The sequence below is a fragment of the Eurosta solidaginis genome, chromosome X, assembly GCF_040869045.1.
Source record: "Eurosta solidaginis isolate ZX-2024a chromosome X, ASM4086904v1, whole genome shotgun sequence".
Classification (NCBI taxonomy): domain Eukaryota; kingdom Metazoa; phylum Arthropoda; class Insecta; order Diptera; family Tephritidae; genus Eurosta; species Eurosta solidaginis.
Genome location: NC_090324.1, coordinates 63899011 through 63915457, shown reverse-complemented (window position 1 = coordinate 63915457; position 16447 = coordinate 63899011). Strand labels below are relative to the sequence as shown.

Genomic DNA, 16447 nt, shown 5'->3' with positions numbered 1-16447 from the left:
TGGCCTTAGTAGAAAAGCAAACGAACAGACAAACGTAACCCTTTGAGGTACGACACCCGCGCCCACTGTAACTCTTAATATCGAAAGGCCCTGCGAAATCTACCCCTGTATTGGTAAATGCACGCGAAAATGTGGTGCGTTCTTGAGATAGAATTCCCATGAGCTGATTTTGCGATCGTTTCTTGAAGATCGTGCAGATCTTACAATTATGAATTACGGATCGTATCATGTTTTTAACTTTTGGAATCCAGTATTGAGTTCTAATGATGCGCAGCATTAATTGGTTTTCACCATGGAGAGACATTTCATGGACAAACTGAACATACAGACGTATAAACCTACAATTTTACGGAAGTATTATGGGATGGCGTTCAGATTCGGTAGTATCTTTGGATGCACCAAGTCGTCCACCCGTTTTCACTACTTCGTTTTCATCAAGATATGGAGTGAGCGGAAGTATTTCGCTTTTAGATCCAATTGGTGTTTTGGATTGTAAACTTGAAGTTTCTGATCCGTAATATTGCTTCTGAGCAAGTTTTATTAAACGGGTTGTTTTAGTTTTAATTTCATCTGAGGAAGATTCAGGTTGACTACAATCTTTCGTTTTAGAATGCGTTCTATGAAAAAACCTGAGTATATATGAGATAACCCTTAAAGCCCTAGGAAGATTTGAAAACCTATCGAGAATATCATTAATATTGCTTGAAATTGCGGTTGCATGTGCTTGTACGCGTTTTTCTTCAATATTCGTGTTAAAATCAAAATCTTGTGTTGGCCACTTTTCCTTCTCTTATTGGAGCCAAGAAGGACCCTGCCACCGCAGAGAGTTGTTGACTAAATCCTCGGCTAGTATTCCTCTACTGGTTAAATCTGCTGGGTTTGTACCTGAATCCACATGATACCACGATGAACTTCCAACTTTGTGGACGATTTTTGTAATTCGATGCGCAACGAAAGTTGACCATGAGCACGGAGGTTTTTTTATCCAAGCCAGCACGATTGTCGAATCTGTCCACAGGCGAATGTTTTGTTGACCTAAATCAAGGTTAGCGCAGATAGATTCGGTTATCTCCGCTAATAATACAGCTCCGCAAAGTTCCAATCGAGGAAGTGAGATGGTTTTGACTGGAGCTACTCTTGTTTTTGCCAAAAGCAGATTCACAAATATGCCGTCGTTGGTTTCCACTCTCAAATACACGGCTGCACCATACGCTTTCTCGGAGGCGTCGCAGAACCCGTGGATTTCGACCTTTTCTGTTGGAGAAAAGGCTACCCATCGCGGTATTCGTATTTTGTCGATATCCTTGTACGTATTGGTAAAATTTTTCCACCTGTCTAATGTTGAAGACGGAACGGTTTCATCCCAGCCAGTACCCTCTAACCAGATATTTTGCATGATCATTTTTGCCACGATAATTGTTGGAGCTAGCCACCCTAATGGGTCAAAGAGTTTTGCGATAGTAGATAGTATCGCTCTTTTTGTGGGCTCGGTGTTTTCCTCTATAGGGTTTGCTATGAAATAAAACTGATCGGAATGAGCATTCCACCTAATACCGAGCGCCTTTACACTACTTGAATCTTCAAATTCTAAGAAATCTTCGCTCAGTAGATGAGCTTTGGGAATACCCTGTAATATTTTACTGGAATTTGAAGTCCATTTTCGTAATGGAAAACCAGCTGAACTTAAAACACTGGAAATTTCATCTCTTGCTCTGATCGCAGATGCAATAGTATGCCCTCCCGAAAGAACGTCGTCGACATACATATTTTTTCGTAGGATATTTGAACCGATTGGATGAGATTTTTCGGAATCATCAGCCAGTTTAAGTAAAGTCCTTACTGCTAGATAAGGAGCACAATTAATACCAAATGTCACCGTTTTGAGCTCATACAGACTGATTTGATCATCTGGACTTGAGCGGAAAACTATTCTTTGGTATCTTGTATGATTATCATCTACTAGGATTTGCCTATACATCTTCTCAATATCGCTATTGAAGACATATCTGAAAAGTCGCCAGCGAAGAATTAATGTTGGTAAATCAGCCGGAAGCACAGGACCAGGAAGAAGAACATCGTTCAGGCTGACACCATTTGAAGAGCGTGAAGAAGCATTGAAAACAACTCTAACTTTGGTAGAGATGCTTTCTTCTTTTATTACTGCTTGATGTGTGTAAATAGTAATTATCGACCGCATTGGCCGATTGAATTGAATCTAATTTTGACATATGCCCCATAGTCTCGTATTCTAGTATGACTCTATTGTACTCCTTCTGTAAATCGAGATTTTTTCTAAGTCGGGTTTCATTTTTATAGAATTGAGAGCACGCTATTCTTAATGATGGACCTAGATTTATCTCTCCTGGGAATTCTGACCTGAACGGAAGCGACACCATGTATCTTCCGTCAGAATTCCGCTGCTTTGTACGTTGATACAATTCCTCACAAAATATATCTTCTAATGTGGAGGCTTTAGCTTTCGGCGTGTCTTCGAGCTCCCAAAATGACCTTAGCTGCTTGTCTAAAGCCACTTCATTATAAAAGGATACCCGATTATGATTGGTTGGACTGGCTGCATCAGCACGACCAGTCAGTATCCAACCAAAGACAGTTTCTTGAGCTAAAAGAGTGCTAAGAATATTTTTTTGATACAGTCTAATATAATTTGCGGATAAATATCCCCGCCCAGAACAAGATCAACTGGCTCATTCACGAAGAAACGTTTATCCGCAAGCACGAGATCAGGGAATGCTTGTTGTGTTAATGCACTAACATCGCATGTTGGCAAATTACCTGTCAAATGGGGTAGAACTAGAACTAATGCGTCAATAGAAATTAGTGGGTCAACTGGGGACCGCAACTGAATGGCGCATGCCTCTTTTACCTGCGCAGAAACTGAATTATTGATGCCCGAGACTTGAGCATGCATCTTTCGAGTTGGCAGGTTGATTCTTCGTCTGAGTCTTTCAGTGATAAAAGAGCATTCAGATCCCGAATTTGTGAGAGCTCTGGCCGAAAAATCTGTACCATTATAATGAATGGTGACGCGAGCTGTGCCTAGTAAAACCCCTTTACTGGTATTAATAAAATTAGATTTTACAGTAGTTTTATTTTGCTGGTTTTTTTGTTTTGCAGATTCATTTTGAGATTGAGCTTGCCTTGAAGTGCACGGTTGCTCATCTGATGAATCTGCAGAATTATTTACCTGTGTAAGTTTTGCATTACTTGTCTGTAAATGCAGAAGGGTATTATGTCTTAAATGGCAGTTGCTGCAATTGTGCGCACTTGTGCATTTTGACACTGAATGCCCCGATGACAGACAGTTTAGGCAGAAATTATTTCTTTTTATGAAAGCAAGTCTTTCATTCGTGTTCAAATTTTTGAACTTTGAACACGCATAAATTTTGTGATCATTGCTTTGACACATTTTACACGTGCCTTTAGCTACACTTGCTTAGAAAGCGCCAAGTTTCTTTGGGGGATGTTCAGAGGCCTGCTTTGAGTTTTGTACCTTTTGAGGTTTTGTACTCTTTGTAGCTCTTAAACCAGAGACTGATTCTAACGTTTGAAAACGATTTGTCAGAAATCGGTCCATATCCGCCCACTTGGAAGTTTCTGTCTTGTTTTCTACGGACTGTTCCCATAGCGAAAGGGTCACATCAGGAAGCTTAGTTGAACATAAGTATGTAATAATTGGATCCCAATTAGATATGTTAATATGATGACTTACTAACGAGGATATGCAATTATTTATGTCCCTTTGTAATCTTTTTATTGAATTACCGCATTCAGTTTCGACTGATTGAAGGTTGAAAAGAATCTTTAATTGGGTGTTGACTAATATTCTCTTGTTTTCATACCTGTCGCACAAATTTTTCCAAGCTATATCAAAACCATCATTCGTCAATTTGCATTTCTTAACGATTTCTCTGGCTTCACCTTGGGTTTTTTGTATGAGATAATATAATTTTTGTACTGGCGACAGGCTTTTATTTAGAATATAAATGGCCGTGAACATGTCACGAAAAGTTGGCCATGACAAATAATCACCTTTGAATATATCGGTATCACAAGGTGCTAAGTGCAAGTTGCGTGGCGTGAAGGCAGCATCGTTTTCCTTCTCTGCCTTTTCAAGTTTTTCTGCCAGGTCATTTATTTTTGTCATACACCGCACAAAAACAGTATAGCATGACTTATTTTTTTTCTAATTGCCGTAACATTCTTCTCAGATATATTTTATGATTGTAGTAACGCATCAAAAGCTTCTTTAGCTTTTTCCCACATCGATTTCAACTCCTGCTGCTGAATTTTCAGCGAATTTTTGGAGTGTTCGCTAGTGGCTATGCTTAAAAATTCGATGTCGAACTCAATAATTGTGTCGACTAAGCGGTTATATGCTTCCATATTGAAAATTTAAAAAAATTGAAGCAATTGATTTTTCAAAAAAAAAAAATTACGTACACAGAGACAGAATCTGTGGAATTACCCAATTTGCTAATATAAAATTAGAAAACGCTTTCCACCAACAAAATCAACCCAACAAATTAAATTAATTTCTGACAAATTTTGTGTAAAAATTACAAACGTAAATATTTATTTTGAAACAAGTAAACTCAAATTTAATAATTTTAAGAGTGATAAAACCAGTGGACTGTATGAAATAAATATATATATACGTATAAATATACGTGTTAGAACCAAAAGTAATTGCTCGCCAACCAACTATATTTATGTACGTGTGCGTGTATATATGTATGTAGCACAGTATTGATTCAAAGCAAACGCAAGTGAAAAACTGAGCAAGAGTTGGAGGAAAAATGTTCCGTCCACTAAATAAATGCTCAAATTAAATTGTTTTGTTTTAAAAAGTGAATTGAATGTAGAAGCTGAGTGATTTTTGTGAAACTAATTTTTCTTAAATTCAACTGTGATGAACCAAACCCAAAAGTGAGGTTAATTACACAGTGCAGTGTTGTTGTTGTGGGCTGTTAATAACAGAGCAGTGCAAGTCATATAAATGTACATTGAATTAATTTATTTTTGAAAAATTACTTGCACTTTTCTATTAAATTAATCCCAAACACTGTTTGTACAAATAATTGTGTGCAATAAAGCAACAGCGAAGACCCTTAAGCCGTGTCAAATATTATTTACCGTCGGCGGCAAGCAATACTTGATGAACAAATGGGCTATTTGTACAACAAACTTTGTATTTAATTTTTTCACAATATCACTCGCGCACTTTTCACTTTCACTAATCTTATTTGAATGTGTACCACTGAAATATACCACGTACCTTTTTATATTTGTAGATGTCCTTTTTGATGCAGTGGATCCAATAATATATAAACAAATGGATTGTTAGTTCCTGTGTTGTTTAAGTTGGTATTGCTGCTGCTATTGACATGCAATTAAATATTTAAAACACTGTGTGTTGTTGTTTCGCAAAATGGTCGCTTATGATGGTCGCTAATATAATATTTAAACACTGTGGTTGGTTCGCAAAATGGTCGCTTTGAAAAAACGGATTGAATGGACCAATGTCTTGGCCGGGCCACAGCTCAGGGATGGTGCCGGTCAAGATTTAATGTAGAAAAGAAGAAAAAGTTTGGTATTAGAATTTAATTTAAATATAATATCTTTATTCGAAATAAAGATTGTGCACAAAAATTAATTATATATATATTTTTAGGTTACCTTTCGGTTGAAGCTGGAAACTGCGGCGGGATACGTCCTTTCTCCTTGATGTGTGAAAACAAGTGAAGTAAAAGAACATAACAGGTCAATACCGCTTGCCAGTCAAACTGTTTATTTATTCCAGCGATGATCATTTGTATGGTTAACATAAACAATTTGACTGGCACTGTTAACCGATATAAGAAAAATGCGAGGGCGACCTTTTATGTTTGGAGTTTCGGCTGTCGGCCTAAACACAAGTCATGGTTGTCAAACAACAAGACGAAGGCAAATTAGGACGTGAATAGAGCTGTGGAAGAAATTGCTTTGTGGTGTGTGACTGAAAAATGCAACAATCAACAAATTTTTATAACCGATTCAGGTGCAACATGTCACATTGCTAACGATAAAAGAATGTTTACTAAACTGGACGTGAATGCGAGACAATAATCAATTTCTGGTTCATGGTTGTCAAACAACAAGACGAAGGCAAAACAGGACGTGAATAGAGCTGTGGAAGAAATTGCTTTGTGGTGTGTGACTGAAAAATGCAACAATCAACAAATTTTTATAACCGATTCAGGTGCAACATGTCATATTGCTAACGATAAAAGAATGTTTACTAAACTGGACGTGAATACGAGACAATAATCAATTTCTGTGGCCAATGGAAAAATTTCCCTCTTCCAAGGTAAAGGTATCTGAAAATTGAAGTTGATGGTATCACTCTCAGAATTGAAGATGTCTACTATGTTCCGGATTTCAATTCAAATTCTTTCGGTAAGAAAAATGGTCGAAAAAGGATGTAAAATTTATTTTAAAAAAGACTTGTGTGTTATAGAAAAGGTAATACTATGGTGTGTACAGCTAATATATATAACGATTTGCATGTTCTAAACACTAAATTTAATCAAGTTATATATGCGAATCATTGTAGACTAAATTGTGTACATTATTGGCATCGTGTATTTGGACTTAGAGATTTTGAGGCTATTCGAAAAGTTCATTGTGAAAAATTAGCACAAAATATGAAAATAGCCCATTGCTCTGATAATACTAAATGTGAAGTATGTGTTCAAGGAAAGTTTTCAAGATTGCCATTTCCAAAAGAGATCCAAAGTAGACGTGCTAATAAATTTGATGTTATTCATACGGACGTGTGTGGTCGTATTTCACCATCGACTAATAGTGGTTACAAATACTTCATTATATTTATTGATGATCACACACGTTATTGGTCTAGAGTTGCATTTTTGGTACGTAATACTACTTTAAGCTGAGTTGCATTTGATAGTTTAATAACACTTTGTAATATTTACAGATGAAATATTCATATATTTCCGCGGAAATATAAATAATAGAAGATTTGTAGCCTCCAACATTGCGGAACATACGGAAAGCTAAATTTATTTAAATCAGGGTCAAAAAAGTCATGAGAAACTTAACAAAATATAAAGCGCTACACGAGTAATATGTTTCCCTTATGAAAAATTTCACTTCTATGGCTGTTTACACAAATGATAAGGGCAAATTTATATAAACGCTTTGGTCGCTACAAAGCAAAGATAAGGCAAGGCGTTTCATTCAACCTTATTTTTATTGTCGTCGTCGACATCGTCGTCGTTTTTCAGTCGACGTCACATCGTATCGACGTCGTCGTCACTTCGACACCAAATCGGTATTGGCTAAAGCGGGAATCATTGGTGTCGTATGTCATATCGCTGTAGTCGTATCCCTAACGTAATCATCTGTTTATCGTTACGACGGTAAACCAAAAACCAACTGTTTGGCTACGATACGGTTACGACCTTAGCGGCACCAATAATCGATTGCGTTGATTCACATAAGGTTGGTCGAATCAGCTGTTATAAGGCTACCGATACGGTTACCGATAAAGCACCAATGTCTGCAGCTTAAGCCTGTTGAGACGACGATCACAATTTATCGATAAAACGAAAGGAAAATATACCATCTCTGCCATTTCTGGATCAGCTGTTCGTTTCTTTTACTATTTCTGTATCTTTTTTCGCGATTTGAGATTTGTTTAACTACTTAGTTTCATGTTTTTACAAAAATGCTTTTCTGTGACAGTACTGCGAGTTCTAGTAATAAATAATCTAGTAATAAAAAAAAGGAGCTTAGACTCAATAGAAAAAAAAAATCAGGAATAACTCCGATGTATTTCGTTTGCCAGACAACAAGTAAGTATAACAACTTTCGGGGGTTTTAGAACTTATTTATATTTCAGCTGGAAATATTTTACTTTATTTCAGATTTGAAGACTATTTTCGTCTCATTAAATCTGCCTTCAGATATGTTCTGGAAACGATTCAGCCACATATGAAAAACGAAATCAGGACAACGGCGATTTCAAAAACTAAAAAATTGGCAGCAACGTTGTGATTTTTGGGGCAGGGTTCCTATCAACTAAGTGTGGGAAATGATTTCTTTCTTGGACTTTCCCAGCCATCTACAACACTCCACGTTTTGGAATCCGTTATATGTCCTCTTTGGATAAAATTTCATAGGACGGAGGCTAAATATACAGAATGCAAAGAGTATTTTTTCCAAAAAACTGGCTTTCCAGGAGTTATTGGCTGCGCCGATGGAAGTCTTATAAAAGTTTTGGCTCCTAGAAAACAAAACCAGCATCTGTACTACAATAGAAAAGGATTTTTTAGTTTAAATGCCATGATTGTAAGAACAGATAAACTTTTAATTGGTTAAATAATAATTTTTTTACAAACAATTTAATATATTTATGATCATAAGTTGCGAATAAGGTATATGGATGCTAGGCATGTGGGTTCGGGCCATGATTCCCTCATATGGAACATTAGCCATGCTAGAAGAATTCTGCGAGAACGATACGATGCTGGAGAGCGTAACATCTGGCTTTTAGGTAAGAACCAACTACACACAATTTAAATCATGTAATACTTATAATTTTTTTATATTTGTAGGTGATGCGGGCTATCCTCTAGAACAATTTATTATGACACCGTATCGAAGCGCAACAGAAGGAAGTCCTGATGCTATTTATAATACTAAGCACGAAAAAGCTAGAAACATAATTGAACGTACTATTGGCATACTAAAAAGCCGTTTTTGCTAGCTGCACGTCAACTTCACTATACGCCATCTAAAGCCGCGCAAATTGCTAATGTATGTGCAGCACTTCACAAAATTTGCATTGATTTTAGTTCTCGCTCTGCAAACGATGATGTACACAGTCAAGAGCAGAATTTAGAGACTAGTCAAAATATTGATGGTGTAGAAAATATCGTGAATATGGAAGCATCACAAATTGGAGAGCAAATCGAAACCAGCTTTGTATAGTTTCCGACTGAAAGTTTCAGTTCATTTTTTATTATGTACATATTTATATATATTAAATTCAGTCGTCTTCATAACTAATATCACAAAACAAAAATAATTCAGTTCTTTAAAAAAAAGTGATTCAGGTACTTTAAATAAAATAACTACGTACATCAAACAAACGCGAAAAATTCATTTTCTTAAAAATAAAGTATATAAATAAAAATCCGTTTTGTTTTTTTCTAAGTTCTTAAGTTTAGTTTTTGCTATTTTAATTTTTATGGATTTTGAGGCCCGGTTTTTCAGTACAAGTCCAACTCAGTTTTTCAGTTAAACTACGCTTAAACTTATTCTGCAGTTTTTCAGTCTATGGACAAATGCGTGGTGGCAACGGCGCGCACCCACGTATTTGTTAAAGATTAGTTAGGCGAAAAAAAGGGGGAGAAAAATAAAAACACCAAAAAGGTTTCGTATTAATAAAAGGAATTCACAGTGTTTTTTTTATTCAATGTGTATAAATACAACAAGTGTTAAAGAAAATGTTAACAAATGTTGTGAAAAGTTTAAAAATATTAAATATATTTTGGAAATTGTTAAATATGTTTTTTGGAAATTGGCAACTTACGTGAGCGTGTGATTACGTGTTCCTTTGCTGGCTGCTGGATTAAAAGAGGACGAGACTCTTTGCTACATGAGCCGATGAACCCACGACACAGCTCCTTCGTTGGGTTTCCCGGCAACAAAGTTGCTGTACCGCGGGCTCACAGCGGTAAAAATCTTAAGATACATACATACTACCACTCACACATGCCTGTGTGTATAGTGATCACAAGAATATGCGGGTGGTAGTAACGAAGAAAAATAAACAAAGAAAGTTATGTTACGAGGGGGGGAGGGAGATATATTTAGGCCTGTGGCCTAAACATACCGGCCCCCTTGCCGTAAGCAACAAAGGAAAAAAATGAAAAGGAAAAAAAAAGGAATGACACGTGATCGCACGTCCAGTAAGGCGTTTTGTCGATGTGCAGATGCGGACTGCAAGCACTGCACGTCGCACGAAGGACTTCATGTCTCGTTGTCCTGTGAAGAAAAAGAAAATATGTTATTAAATACACGTACGTGGTTTTAAATTCCGTGCTGTAATTACTTAGTTCTTATGAAACGCTCCTATTTTTGGCAGGCTCCTGAGACTACCAGCCCGAATACGGTCGGTTGGGTCAGGAGACCGCCAACTGTTGTTGCTGGCGTTCCACTCACCATCAGTTCGGCGTATAGATCAGCGCCGAGTGTAAGACGAACCGGCGATGAGCGGTAGAACTGCGGATCTGCAAGCCGCATAAATTCAAATGGAACGGCAACCTTTGCATCCACATTGTATGGCGGACTCAACCGATAGTGGCCGTTGACCACGGCGGCTTGGGTAGTGACACGAGTCGTTGACCCGAACTTGCCGCGCAGAATAAGGGTACATTGCCCTGGTCCTTAGCGCTCTAACTGCAAATCGCGTACCAGCTCTGCATCGACGATGGTGCTGGCGGCGCAGGGACCAATGATCGCACGTACCAAGTGTAGGTGCCCACGCGATTCGACGCGTACGATGGCGGCCGGCGCAATGGGCACGAAATACCGCATGATGGGCGCTGGAGTGACTGGGAGCAGCCGGCCGGTTCGGAAGCCTTCCGGTGTACCACGCGAGAGTGCCTGCATATTTTGGGCGTCATAATGGTATGGCGTCAATTTCTTTCGCCGTTGCTGCCTTGCGAGTTTGGACGATTTATCTTAGTTTCGATGGGGTCCGACCTCACGGTGCCGCCAACTATTTTGTTGGTTTCGAGGTTTGTTTGCTTTCGCCGCGCTTTTTTCATGCTGTAACAGCGGCCGGAAACTGCCCATCCCATGATTTACCGTTGATGGTCTTGTCTCCGTTTTTGCTCGCTCTTCCTCCATTTTCGCTCTCTCTTCCTCCATTTCCTCTTCCTACACCTGCTGAGCCCAAAATTTAGCCGGCCCCGAGAGGTTGATCGACAACGCATCGTCGGACGTGTTGTCTTCGCCGTTTGTGGTCGTCTCGTCGCTTACCGGTCGACGCTCATCTAAATGAAGCGTGGTGTGGTGCTTCTCTTGGCACCTCTTGCAGCGATACTTGCTGTTACATTTGTCTACGCGGTGGAAAGGCGACAGACAGTTTGGACAGTACTTATGCAGAAGTACTGCCCGCAACCTCTCTTCTGGGGATTTTTTTCGATATTCGGCACAGACCCTAAGGCTATGATCACTGCCGCAGAGCTGGCAAGCAACGTCGAAACGCTTTGCGCCTCCCTCTGACTTGGCCAATAAGGTTTGGTAACGGGTCATGATCTGAAAGAATATTGGTATCATTGATCATGCCCAAATTGAGGTTGGCGGAATGTTGTTTGGGTGGCGTAAACAAAAAAAATGATCTCTAATATATTTTTGCAGAAGAGAAAAAAAAACATTATATTGAAATAAAATTTAATTGAAACAAAAAATTAAAGGCCATAAGTAAATACTTATGCGCGCAAAGAAAGAAAGAAAAAACGGATTTAGCACGCATCCAAGCGATGTGGCTGTTGCTTTAGCGTCTTTAGTACATTTTATAATTTGATTTATGTCGGTAGATGTCACCGAAGTAGTCCTAAAATTTATTTTTGATTTGTGGTGAACTTTGTTTTCACAACAAGTGGCCTGCCACCACACGGAACGGTTAGAAACCTGGCTGAAAAGGTATTACAAAGTTGCACTTCCACCATTCAACATTATTTTTGACGTGTGTTGTCGATAATGATGAACTTCGTGGAACTAAGTATTTTAAATCTCTACCAAATGAATGATTGATCGAGATATGTAATACGCGACATGTGTTCGTGTAGCAACGCGTAAGGCATAATGTCGGTAACACAGTGCATTGACAGTCAGAAATGGAGTGCAGAGATTTTGACTAGCAGATGTCGCTCTTCCATTTCCTGAATGAAAAAATGTCATTCACTTAACACGCGGCGGTGAGTATACTCGTAAACTTGGTTATGTTTTTATTAATCAATTTCTCTTTCTTTTTTTTTGTCTTTTTCAGGTGGACGCGAAGAACATTTTTAGATGATTGGTTGCCGGTGGCTATTATGGGTGCGGTATACTGGCATCATATCTTTAACACTATAGAAGTGCCACCGCCAGAACGTGAACAATCAAACATTCTTTATAACGCTACGAGAAGCCGCATATTTGACTTGCCCAAACCCATAAAGAATGCTTGAAATTTGCCAATAATATAAAATGCCAAGCACTGCTGCTGGTGGCGTAATGCCGGCACTTGAATTAATATTAAGGGCAATAGAACTAGAAGTTTGTTGTCTTGGCTCCACACTGCCTGCGAGCAATTGTGGCATCAGTAATTGGCCCGAGCTATGAGGTAAAGCCACTGTTGCTTTTGACTGCTAGTAGTTGCACTTACGTTTGGATTGATACCACCTATTGCATGTGAAAAATTCTTAACAGTATATGGGTGTCCCTGGTTTTGATGAACTGTGCGTAGAGCTACCTGCTATTGTTGAACCACCAACCGCTGTCGCATGATTCATGAAGAAAGATTTACTTGAAGGCCCGGCGCTGATGGTGGTGCACTCAGTGAGCCTCCAGATTCTGGTATAGGTTTTGGTCAAGGATCGACGAAAATTAAATTGCTGGGAACTAGTTGATTCTTAAGCACGTCTCTCAATAGCTCAGGTGTTGCATAGTAAACCATTCGCAAGAGCGCACGTAAACATTTGTAGCACACATTTGGTCCAGCGGATGAACAGTAAACCTCGTAAAGTGCATTCCATAGATTCTTTGTGAACTCTGCAGCTAATCCTTATTCCACTTTAAGGCAAGCCATTCGCGCATCAACTGATGCTCGACGTCGTTGCTGAGCACTATTTGCTGCAAACGTATTTGGAGCAGTGTTCTGGGTGATAGAAATTGCCGAAGTATTCACAGCTGTGTTTGCTACTGTACTAGTTCAGCTGTAGCCACTGCTGATGCTGATGATGTTGCAGTAGTAGGTGGTGGTGGCGGTACATAATTTTGATTTATTTTACGTTGAACCGGACGGTTGGTGCCGGTCATGCCGGTCCTTTATTGGCTTTCCTCTTTCGTGGTATTTTTAAAGGTCTAATGAAAGAAGTACATATGTATACACAAAAAGTCTTTGATCGTGGAAAGGATTTCAATTTGGAGTTGGCTTTCAAAACAACATAATCCCTGACGGTTTGCGTTACTCACTTGCTACTGGCAATTGGGGTGATAAAAAAAACCCATCAGGCTCGTGCTGGTGTATTTCAAGTATTGAACCGTTTGACTTTCGCTTCCACGCTATCACATTTGAGACGTGTCAATTCGCCTGTTGGTCGTGATGGCAAATTAGCTAAACCACGTCAGTTACACAATACTTTATAGGGTATTTTGGCACACTCTGCACCCAGTAAATATGCCTCCGGCCACATAAATCAAAGCGCACACCACTCACATTTACTACGTTTATTAGCCCCACAATCTTCATTCACAAACTTATGAAAAAACGCCCAGCAATAATTTTAAACTATTTTGTTGCATATTTTACTTGATAAAAACATTTTTTATCCGTACAAAGTACAATAATTTTAGTTATTTGGCTGATAAACACCACAAGAAGTGGTCGTATTTATGGTTGGTGGCACTACATACGAAGAGGCACTGGCAGTACACCAACTTAATCATCTTGGCTATAAAGCAATATTATGTGGTACGACTATACACATTGCGAAAAGTTTTATAGGTGAGGTATTGAAGGCAACCGAAGGTATTCAGTGCTTCTAGTAGTTATTAAACACTGAAATTATCTATTGTTATTATTCTTTAGTACATACGATCTTCGTCGATTTCCGTACTCACACGAAATTATACACATTTTTTCGAAACTAAGCTATCACATGTGAAATTTGAGGTTAATCATTGCAATTTGAACAGTGTCCGAGTTAAGATAACTTAGTATAGATCACAAGTAAAATTGTCTGTCTTTCTTCACTAAAAAAGTATGTATACTTATCCAAACTTTAATCATATTCTGTTAATAAGAGAAATTCCAATTTCCTCCAGGAATTTTAACTCTTTATGTCACTCCTGGTATATCCAGTCCTGATTTGATTTCAAAATCGACGAAGATCGGCAGACCATACGCAGAATAAATTTCTCCGCTTACATTTAATTAAAATTCTTTTTTAATTATCAACAATTTATACGGACCAATCGCCGGACTAACTTGGTGCCGGAAATCAATTATAGCAATCGATCGAAAGCAAAATCACAATATCTATACTCTACCTCACAGTAAGTACAAAATGAGCCATTCTAGTTTACAGGGTCAATCATCCAGCCACCCAAAACCACATCCTCCCGAAGACCAGCAAAAGCAGCAATTTAAACTAGACTTCGTTGCCAGGAAGTATAAGCTATTAGAAAATGACGTAGATGAATCGAGTAACGATTCGGGTTCAATGAAAGCAAGTGCAGTTCAAGAATGGATAAATTCGGTGAATGCTGCACCAAAGGAATCTACAACGCTTGGTGTTGCGAATGCGCCAGCAGCCGCTGAAGATGCACTAAATTCTGTAAATGCGCCAACAGCCATGAATTACAACCGGCACGCGGAACCTATTATAGGCGATCAAACATGCCCTAACACTTACCCTATGCGGGCGGAATGCACAATGTTCGAACAAGGTAGAACACAAGAAAATGCAGCGACAACAAACGGCCGCGCAAATTTTGCCTTCAACACTTCTCGATATAACTCGACGACGTTACATATTCCCTCTTCGTTAATAGGGCCACAGAATTTTGCACCTCCACCACGTGTGTCAAACATGACGTTCCCACAACTTACAGAAACTGCACCGATTAATAATAACCATAACAACTTGACTTTGCAACAAATAAACGCACGTCACTCAGTTCCACGCGAATTGCCCACATTCTCTGGACGACCGGAAGACTGGCCAATTTTCAGTGCCACGTATGACTGGTCTACAACGGTCTGTGGGCTAAATGATGCTGAAAACTTAATCCGACTTCTCTAAAAGGAGACGCGTACAATGCTGTTCAACATATCTTAATACACCCGGCATGTGTGCCTGATGCTATATCGACACTAAAAATGTTATACGGTCAACCAGAGAAAATCATCAACTCTATTAAAAACAAAATAAAAGCAATGTCACCAATTAATCAAAATAAGTTGGAAACTTTCACTTCTTTTGCTGTGAATGTCAAAGGCTTAAGAGCTACTATAGAAGCATCCGGCTTATATAATGAATTAGAAAACTCGTCTCTATTGCAAGAGCTTATAGAGAAATTGCCCCCAACTCTCCAGCTGAAGTGGGGCACCTTTAAATTAGGTTTATTAAAAGAAAACAAATATGTAAATCTTGCTACATTTTCAGATTGGATATTTGACGTCGGAATTTCTGCTAGCAGTGTAAATGTAAATCAAGTTATGCAAACGTCAGACAGTAAAAACAAAAAAGCTTTTGTTTACTCTCACGCTACTCAGCAAAGGAAATGTTGCGTTTGCAAACTGAATTGCAACAATGTTGCGAAGTGTCAAAAATTTCTTAGCATGGATCGAGCAATGCGTTGGAATATTGTGAGACAACATAACCTCTGTAAACAATGCCTCGGGCAACATGTTGATGGAGCAAAATGTCCAAAAGGTTGCGAAGTGAATGGGTGCGTTTATAAACTTCACTCTCTTTTGCATCGTTTTTTCAGTACACGAAATGAGGGCCAACAACAAAAGCAACCACAACTGCAGCCAATTGAAGAGCAATCAGCAAATGTCAAAACAAATGCAAACAGCTGTAATGCACATTGCAATAAAAATCAAAACGTTTTATTTAGAATTTTGCCTATCACAATATTTGGTAAAGACAATAAGTCTGTTAAAACTTTTGCATTTATTGACGAAGGATCGTCAATAACGTTAATGGACCAATCAATTGCTGAAGAATTAAAACTAACTGGAAAAATCGAGCCACTATGCCTGAAGTGGACAGGCGACGTGCGGAGAACCGAAAATGAATCGAAGGCAGTAAATATTCAAATTGCTGGACCAAATCAGCGAAAAATAAATCTTAAAGCACACACGGTGAACAAATTATCTCTTCCAATGCAGAGTCTGGATTATGGAAAAATCAGTGAGGAATACAAGCACATAAGAAACCTACCCATATCGAGCTACACCAACGCTATTCCTACACTTTTAATTGGTATCGATCACTTTAAATTGGGACTAGCGCAAGACATAAGGGAGGGTCAGCCAAACGAGCCAGTAGCAATAAAAACAGTGTTAGGGTGGCACATTTACGGAACAGCTGGAGATAAATCAGCGGCACATGAACAGTGGAATTGCTGCGTATGCGAA

At 38.7% G+C, this 16447-nt stretch overlaps 1 long non-coding RNA gene across 1 annotated transcript; it reads left to right on the top strand.

Moving 5' to 3' along the window:
• The first annotated feature begins 4788 nt into the window (after positions 1–4788).
• On the top strand, positions 4789–5878 carry LOC137235477 (uncharacterized). The gene is made up of 3 exons (XR_010947913.1): positions 4789–4947; positions 5313–5606; positions 5693–5878. It is a non-coding gene; the product is annotated as an uncharacterized lncRNA (long non-coding RNA).
• Positions 5879–16447: the final 10569 nt, after the last annotated feature.